Below are 7,488 nucleotides of genomic sequence, written 5' to 3' on the forward strand. Positions count from 1 at the left end.
CATGAGTTCAAAGCCAGCCTCAGCCATGATGAGGTCATAAGCAATTTGATGAGATTCTTTCTCTAAATAAAATACAAAATATGGCTGGGGATGTGGCTCAATGGTTGAGTGCCCCTGCTTTCAATCCCCAGTCCCCACCCCCCTCAAAAAAGACATAAGAAAATAGAATGTAAAAGGGCAGATATAAATATAACGACATCAACAGTGACGTTATATGTGAATTGACTAAGCAATCTTATTCAAAGGTAGAAGTCATCTAAAAAAATAAAAACAATGTCCAATTCTATGCTATCCACAGGAGTCCCTGCTTGCATGGCAATGGATCGAGTTTGAAAACAAAGGATGTGAATCTGCACCAGCAAACAGGAGGAGGAGGAGGCTGTGCTACAGCATCTACTAAAATTAGGCAAAATGTTTCAAACACAAATATTTAGTGACAGCTAACAGCTGTGGGGGATGGAAACATGAGGTTAAGGAGTTACTGAAAACTCCATCCTTGTCCCCAGTGCCAATCCAATAATCAGGACACAGCTTTGGGGGGAAAAAATGTTGTATTGCTTTGTTAGTAAAGGAGAAGCAGGGGAGCTTCTGTCTCAAAGGTCATGATTCTTCTCATCAGCAGGAACAGGGGGCTGTTTTTTGGAGAGGTGGGGTACCAGGGATTGAACTCAGGGGCACTCAACCTCTGAGCCCCCTCCCAGCCCTATTTTGTATTCTATTTAGAGACAGGGTCTCCCTGAGTAGCTTAGCACCTGTCTTTGCTCAGGCTGGCTCTGATCTCATGATCCTCCTGCCCTCAGGGCCTCCGTGGAGAGTGGATATGGAAGCATCCTTTCACATTCTGACCAAAATGAACATGCCAGGCTCAACTTCCATCACAAGCTACTTTGGGGCCTGAAGAAGGGCCTGGTGTCTGCACAGAAGAGTGGGGTGCCACGAGGACAATGGGAGGGGAGGCAATGACAGGGTGACAGACACGCCACATCTTCTTCCCACGAAGAGGCTGGGTTCTGGAGGCTGTTCTTGCAAGGGGGAGGGGACATGAAGCTCTGTGACTGGGGACAGTGTCCCAGGCTCCCTGGGCTGCAAAGGTGATGGAGGGCTCTACACAGAGGCACTTTCAAGAGAGTGACAATCCCAGCATGGCTAACCCCCCAGGCCCACTTTTCATCAGCACCTGAGACCCAGATCAGGAAACGTAATGAGCAAACTAGTCCCAACGTTGCCCCAGATCTCCCTCCTGGCTGCCTGAGTGAATGCAGGTTGGGGCTCTGGCTTCCAACAAGACTCCGATCAGGAAGGGGAGACCACAGAGGGATGGGGAAGCCCTGCTAGAGACCAGGTCCCCTTGGTCAGGATAGCCAGGAAGGGCTTGGGGTTGGAGGTGGGCTCTTCCTCCAGCAGAAGGGCCAGGCCAATAGCCTCCCAAGTGCTCCCTGGGAGGGGGATTTGAAATTTGAAACTCTCCTGCCCACCCCTGGCCAGAAAAGTAACGAGAAGTGTCCTGCCAGCCCCGTTTTGGACGGTTTCAAAGTGAAGGGGGGGCCGCCTTGGTCTGGGTGAGGCTCACACTTCAGACAGCTCGAAGAATCTGAAAGTGGACAGGGACCCTGTCTGCATCACTGGCTGCCGCTTCCTCACACGGAAACACTCAGGGTCACTCCAGGGGAACTGAGCTGCACGGAATAACCACACGAGAGACACTGAGACCTTTTTGGGGGGGTTCTGTGATGGCTCCTCTGACCGTAAGGGTCTGCAGAGAGAGAGAGAGACAGAGAGAGAGAGAGAGAGAATTTTTTTAATATTTATTTTTTAGTTTTTGATGGACACACATCTTTGTTTGTATGTGGTGCTGAGGATGGAATCCGGGCCGCACACATGCCAGGCGAGTACGCTACCGCTTGAGCCACATCCCCAGCCCTTCCTTAATATTTGAAGGCAATTGGGAAACTATATCCTTCCGTCACTGGATTCTTGGTCCCAGGTCATCATGATCTACTCTTGAAACACAAAAGGCATTAGTAGAAAACATACTATCTCAGGGACATAACCAACTTGGAAGATCCAGGTTATTAATATTATTATTCTGCCAAACACTCATCAGAAGAGTCTTCATCTTTTCTTGATTTATTGGGAAGCCTTGCACTTGGCAATGGTAACATGGACATTTTCATTTGGCGGGGTGTTTCAGCCTTTCCATGGAGCAGAGGGCTCAGTCACAATATTTATTACAGTGGCTTTTTAGAGCATTTTAGCTCAGTTCTAATTTTTCCATCAGCATTTATCTGACTATGAAAGATCTTGGAAGTAATTTAAGTCAAACATAAAGAGAATCCACATGTTGTAAGTTTGAAACAGAGCCCTAAAGACTGTATCACACAAGCAAGGAATAATATTTAAAGTAGTCACTTCAAAGATCATGAGACCAGGTACTGGCCTAGGTCTGGTTCATTGGCATGCACCTGTTTCAGACCCCAACATTAACTTCAGCAGAGTGTAGCTCTGAAATACCAGCAATGCCATAAGGTGAGTTGCATTCATACAGGCTACAGGATATTCATCATCCTTCCTCTTAACTCTCATATTTAAGGAGTCTATTAGGTTGGTCAGTGATGTACATATTCTGAAGGCAGAAGACAAACATCCAAACATCCTTTTGGGTGCCATCTCACTGAGGGTTAGGGTATTACCAAACAACCTCCAGGTGCCAGAATCCTCCTGTAATTGCTCTTGTCCATTCTAGGAGACCAGCCTAAAATGCATCCACTATTTCTAGACCTCTTGTGTTGTACTGACCAGACATTTGCATAATACTTAGGAATACTCAGGAAGAATACTTAGGAAAGGTGCCAGTTTCTATTGTAGAATGATCAGGGCAACCATGCATTGGTGGATACCTTATGTAAACAACTGGCCTGTATAGAAAAATTCTATTTCAACAAGCTTTCTATTTGGACAATTGTCCAGATACGTAGTCTTAATTTTAAAGGGTCAGCATGATTGTCTGGTTTAGGTTTCTCATATGCTGTGTTTTCCTCAAATATAATCCCAGACAACCTGTTTACCATAGGATCAACATATAACTGACCACTACAGTCAGCATGATTAATCTAGTTTCATTGGTGGACTTTCCAGTCCACACCACAATGTACATTAAAAATGGATCTGAGGACTGGGGTTGTGGCTCAGTGGTGGAGTGCTCGCCTAGCATGTGCGAGGCCCTGGGTTTCATCCTTGGCACCACATAAAAAAATAAACGAAATAAAGGGATTGTTTCCATCTACAACTAAAAAATAAATTTTAAAAAATAGATCTGAGAAATGGGTACATAGAAGTCTCTTCATAATTTTTACTTACCTGGCAAGCTCATGAATCTGCATAGTTATAAACTCTGCAGTTGGAAGATTTACCTTCCTGTGTCAGGTATTTCAGTCATTTTCATGATGACAGGTTTAAATTCTATCTTTTCAAATCTGATTTAATTTACTGAATCATGTTCAGCAGCAGTGAACATGATTCAGTAAATTCAGCAGCAGTCTCAATTTTTTTTTCTTTTTTTGGTGGTGGTGCTGGGGATTGAACTCAGGGCCTTGTGCATGTGAGAAAAGCACCCTACCAACTGAGCTATATCCCCTGAGATTCTCAATATTACAATTAAGGAAAAAAATAAATATTTTGTAAGATCTAGTTTGTGCCTCTGGGTACTGTATTCCCCCTTTTCTTAATTTAATAAAACTGAGTAAAGACTTGGCATAAGCCATAGTATCATCAGTTTAAGTTATAGATAGTAGTAAAGTATTTAAATCATCAGATTTACCTTGTGTTAATTATTGTAATTTCTCAATATATACTAGTTGATCCATCCTAACAATTTAAAAAGAATCCTCAATGTCTTTCAGAGAGAAGGTCTCACAATATCTTTATGTCTCAGAATATTATCCTTTAAATAGATGTCTCTCAATTGTCTTTTCAAAAATATGATTAAGCAGTATATAAATCCTACCATATTTTTATGAATAATAGGTCCAGGCAGAGAACTTCTATAATGTCAATGAATTTTCAACAAGGTTTGCAACTTTTATTGCTCAAAACTAACATACAACTTTAATTTGGAGAATATCAGTCCTAATGAAATTCCCAGATCTCAAAATTATTCAACAAACAAAATATGCAAGAATGAACACTCTTTGAATCAATCAAATTTAGTCTCCAAGGAGAATTGTAAAAATTGGAATCTAAGACAGCACTTTAATATATTTAGTTTGTTTAATCAAGGATGTGAATTTATTCACCAAAATTAATCCTTGCCTTAAACAATAAGAATCACTAGGCAATAAAGACCTTGCTTAAAGGAGTTAAACTTAACATTTTAATAGGTCTGTATCATGTCAAAATATGAACCAAAATATTAGCTCACTATCAGCATAGATAGTAAAATCAGAGAAATGGCCTGAAATATCCTTGAATTAATCAGTTAAAATTTTTAGTCAGTCCAGTACATATAAATCTTTTTTTTACCTTTCTCTATTTTCTGTCTAATTAATAATATAAAAATATTTCTATTTAGGAAAATATTTTTATCATTAAAATCTAGAATATACAGATCTTGGTTTACCCAAAGATGATTTCTTTCTTCTTAGGACCTCCAATGTGTGCTTCTCCTCTGTTGAAATTCCTTTTAGAATTTTTCCTGGTTATACTTTGAAATAATTTCTGAAAACCTTAGAATCTTTGTACCTTGATAAAAAGAAATATCAATGAGGGCTGGGGTTGGGGCTCAGTGGTAGTACGCTTGCCTGGCAAGCATGAGGCACTGGGTTTGATTCTCGATACTTCATACAAATAAATTTAAAAAGTAAAGGTCCATCAACAACTTTAATATATATATATATATATATATATATATATATATATATATATATATATGAAAGAAATATCAATGAAAATATAAAGTCCTTGGATATTTCTGTAGATAATTAATACAATATACATAACCTATAATTAATACAATATAATTGATTAACTTTATGTAACCACGTGGTTCTTAAGATATTTTGGATCCATTTCAATTTGTTTTTAACTAGAAGTGAACGCTTGCATGTGATGTCACGTGATGTGGCTGATGATCCTTGTGTATACATTTACTTATTTCTTTTAATTATATAGTCAGGAACAAGAATAAGGATTTTGGGGTCATCCCAGGAACATTGCCAGCTTTGTTTCTGCGACAAGCAAATGCATCCCCATAACTTTCAAAATTAAAAGCCAAATGTGAGATAGCAACATTTAGCAACATAACCATAGAAAGGAAAAGGAAGGGTCCCAAGGGAAGCTGCTGAAGGATAAGAAATCAAGTTATTTGGCCTTGAGAGCAAGTCCGGCTTAGGCTGCAATGAATGAAACTGTGGAATTAGATTTTGCCTGAAAAAGAACTTTGTTGGCACTTGCTGGGAGCCATCAGCCAAGTAGGTATGACAAATTCCTTGCCAGCTTACTCCCATGCTGTCTAGTGGAAGGACTTCTGAAAGGTGACCTTGCTCAAGGACCAGGGCAGGATCCGTGTTTAGGGTGTTCCCCCTTTAGAATAGGGCAGTTTAGCATAATAGGAGAGTAGGGTGTTTCCCCTTTAGAATAGGGCGGTTTAGTATAATAGGAGATTAGGGTGTTCCCCCTTTAGAATAGGGCGCATCCTGCTGCTGAGTTCCTCTTGAGTGCTTAGGGTCAGACAGTATATTTTGGGAGACAGAAGCCCATGCGGAGTGGATTTGGGAGAGAGTGGATCAGGGCAGAGTGTGGATTTGGGCAGAGAACGTGGATTCCCCCAGAGCGTGTTTGTAGACGGCCGGTGTGAGTTCGGGAATAAAGAATTGCTGTTTGAATCTACAAGCTGTGTGGAGACTCGTGATTTGTGCCCAGCCAGAGACTGCGGCAGCACTTACAGGTGGGTGTTCTTAAAAAACGCAGGCTCTGGGCAGCTCCAGGAGGCAGGTCTGAAACAGGAAGTACAGGTTAGCGGCTGGAAGGCGGGACCAGAAGTCCTGTCTGAGTGACAGTTGTGCGGACCAATGGGAAGCCTGTGGAAATGCAGGAGGTGGGACCAGGAAGCCCGCTGTGCGGCCAGGCTTGGGCGGTTACCATGGTGATGGAAACAGCTTGGAGCCCCCTGCCCTAGGGCTTCCCTAGCCTCTGCGCTTGCAGCTTGTGTCCTCCTGCCTTTGTACTTTCCCTGGCAGCACGTGGGACTTTAAAAGTGAGCTTTAATGGCAGACACCAGCGTTACTATCAGATTTTAAGGCAGTCTGAGATGGGCACCCAGGCTGGGTTGCTTAAGGGTCAAAAGCAGTGCTGGCCGTGAGTCCAGTTACAGACACCACAGGGAGCAGCGGCCGAGTTGCAGCCATCGGACCCCCGTAGGAGGTTCAGTATAAACTGAGTGTTCACAAAAACAACAGAAAAATAAAACTTACTTCTCTCCAGGGAAAGAATCCTGTATTGAGTCTCATCACAACGTTTTCCTTCCCTGTTTTCTCACTCTCCAAGCGCTTAACTTCTACGTTAACCCAAAAAATCTTTATCTGATATTTTAAAACATAAAGATTCATACAAACAATCTAAAAAATATCCACAAAAGCACTTTCCCCATGGGAGAGGACTCAACAACATATCCCACTAATCATCTTAATAACTCATTACATTTATTTAGAGTCTCTAGAATTATTTAAAAAAAAAAAATCTAAAGACAAAATATTCCCAGATAGTAAAAAGTTTAACCTCACAGATTTTTCTTCTGTCTAATTTATTTACTTTCTACAATTCAGTCCTCAATACTCTACAATCCTAAGCGCTCTTAACTTCTGGAGAGAAATTCCAAACGAACTGAATTTTTAAAACTCACCCTGGAGTCACCATATGGGCAACCAACTGTCCCATTCCTCATGACTAAAACACTCAGGGTCGCTCCAGGTGAACTGAGCTGCTTGAAATAATCACACAAGAGACACAGGCAGAGGTACCTTTTCCTTTGGATGTTGTGATGGCTGCTCTGACCTCAGGGGTCCATGGAGAGAGAGAGAGAGAGAGAGAGAGAGAGAGAGAGAGAGAGAGAGAGAGAGAGAGGGAAAACACACACACACACACACACACACACACACACACGCACGCACGCACGCGCGCGCGAGCGCGCGCGCGCTGAACCCTTTTATTGAGGAGAAGCCATTCAAATGAGGCAAGGGGTCAGGTTTCAGGGGGCTGAGTCTAGCTTTCTGTTGTCTGCTGCCAGCAGGTTGATTGACGTCTCGGGAGGCCACACCCAAAGGCACAGCAAGAGAAGGGAACACACAAAGGGAGTTTCCATGGAACATTTTATCCCAAACAGGGCAAAGGGGTAGGATTACAATAGAACAGGTGAGTGTCGCTGAACCCCATTGGTGACTCATCTACATCTGAAGACATGCCTTTTACTTCTTGAGCTGTGGCAATGCCCGAGTG

At 42.3% G+C, this 7,488-nt stretch overlaps 1 long non-coding RNA gene across 2 annotated transcripts; it reads right to left on the bottom strand.

Annotated features, from left to right (window-relative positions):
* Positions 1–1,791: 1,791 nt before the first annotated feature.
* On the bottom strand, positions 1,792–7,105 carry LOC143639782 (uncharacterized). 2 transcript variants are annotated; one of them, XR_013154798.1, is made up of 4 exons: positions 7,014–7,105; positions 5,940–5,990; positions 4,616–4,737; positions 1,792–2,000 (listed from the first exon to the last, which is right to left on the bottom strand). It is a non-coding gene; the product is annotated as an uncharacterized LOC143639782 (long non-coding RNA). The 2 variants fall into 2 exon arrangements; XR_013154797.1 differs by having other exon boundaries at positions 6,896–7,105.
* Positions 7,106–7,488: the final 383 nt, after the last annotated feature.

The sequence above is a fragment of the Callospermophilus lateralis genome, chromosome Y (genome assembly GCF_048772815.1).
Source record: "Callospermophilus lateralis isolate mCalLat2 chromosome Y, mCalLat2.hap1, whole genome shotgun sequence".
Classification (NCBI taxonomy): Eukaryota; Metazoa; Chordata; class Mammalia; order Rodentia; family Sciuridae; genus Callospermophilus; species Callospermophilus lateralis.